Source organism: Ochotona curzoniae, unplaced genomic scaffold, assembly GCF_017591425.1.
Source record: "Ochotona curzoniae isolate NIBS_2020 unplaced genomic scaffold, NIBS_Ocur_1.0 contig_832, whole genome shotgun sequence".
Taxonomy (NCBI): domain Eukaryota; kingdom Metazoa; phylum Chordata; class Mammalia; order Lagomorpha; family Ochotonidae; genus Ochotona; species Ochotona curzoniae.
In genome coordinates this window covers 8,689,393-8,691,331 of record NW_024466580.1, presented here as the reverse complement: position 1 = coordinate 8,691,331, position 1,939 = coordinate 8,689,393, and positions in this window count along the sequence as shown.

Sequence of the window (1,939 nt, the reverse complement as noted above, 5' to 3'; positions counted from 1 at the left end):
ATATTCGGATCATCGGCCTCCCCGAGGGAGTAGAAAGAGAATCTGGGATGCAAGCAGTGCTTGATGAAATTATACAGGAAAACTTCCAAAACACTTGGAACACAAATCCACCCCGCATACAGGACGGACAGAGAACTCCCAACAGATATGATCCAAAGAGATCTTCACCCAGACACACGGTGCTCAAGTTCTACTCCAATGAAGACAAAGAAGGAATCCTGAGACAAGTACGAAGTAGAGAAAAGATCACATACAGGGGAAAACCCATCAGAATCACTGCTGACTTCTCCGAAGAGACCCTACAAGCAAGGAGAGAATGGTCAAAGATCTTCCAAGTCCTGAAACAAAACAACTGTCAACCAAAAATAATCTACCCAGCAAAGATCTCATTTTTATATGAGAACGAAATCAGATACTTCAATAGCAAAGAAAAACTAGAAGAATATGTCTACACAAAACCAGCTCTGCAAAGTCTCCTTAGAAATGCGCTAGTCCCGGACAAAAAGGAGGCAAATCACAAACAAAGTTGGCAAATAAGAAGGTCTCCAAACTAAAGGCCACACAAACAAGACAATTACATAGGCAACAACACACACACAACACAATCACATGGCAGGGCAAAATTGCAACCTCTCAATTTTAACTCTCAACACAAATGGTCTAAATTCACCAATCAAAAGACAGAGATTAATAGAATGGATCATCAAACAAGACCCAACCATCTGTTGCCTACAAGAAACGCATCTAACCAGAAAGGATGCAAAGAAACTGAAAGTGAAGGGATGGAAAAAGATATTTCACGCCAATAGACGAGAAAAAAAAGATGGGGTAGCTATCCTAATTTCAGACGAAATAGATTTCATTCTAACTAACATCAAAAGAGACAGGGAAGGCCATTTTATACTGGTGAAAGGAATGATCCATCAAGAAGCAATCACCATCATTAATGTTTATGCACCGAATCTTAATGCACCTAGTTACGTAAAGCAATTACTTACAGACTTAAGGGAAGACATAGACACCCGCACAATTCTTGGAGGCGATCTCAACACACCTCTAACAACAATGGACCGGTCTACGAAACAAAAACTCAACAAAGAAACAACAGAGCTCACACAAACAATAGAACAACTGGACTTAGTAGACATATATAGAACTTTTTATCCTAAGGCCACAGACTATACATTCTTCTCAGCGGTGCATGGCACCTTCTCCAGAATCGACCACATGATAGGACATAAAGCGAATCTAAACAACTTCCAAAACATTAGTATCATACCATGTACCCTCTCAGACCACCATGGGATGAAACTGGAAATCAACAACTCAAAACTCCCCAGGAAGTATAGGCACTCTTGGAAATTGAACAATATGCTATTAAACGAACAATGGGTCAGAGAAGAAATTAAAGATGAGATCAAAAAATTCATGGAAACCAATGAAAACTCTGATACAACATTCCAAAACTTGTGGGACACCGCCAAAGCAGTGCTACGAGGTAGATTCATCGCAATCGGAGCGCATGTCAAGGCCCAAGAAAGACGCCAAATACAGGAACTAACCACACACCTCCAGGATCTGGAAAAACAGCAGCAGAAGAGTCCCACGCACAATAGGAAACAAGAAATCATCAAAACAAGGGAGGAGATAAACCAAATAGAAATCAAAAAAACTATACATAAAATCAACAAATCAAAAAGTTGGTTTTTTGAGAAAATAAACAAAATAGACACTCCACTGGCCCGATTGACCAAAAAAAAAAACAAGAGAAAGTGAGAATCAACAGCATTAAAGATGAAAAAGGCAACATAACAACAGACACTGCAATCATTAAGAAAATAATTAGAAATTACTACAAAGAACTGTACTCCCACAAATTTGAGGACCACCAAGAAATAGAAAAGTTCTTGGACTCCCACCATTTACCAAAACTCAGTCC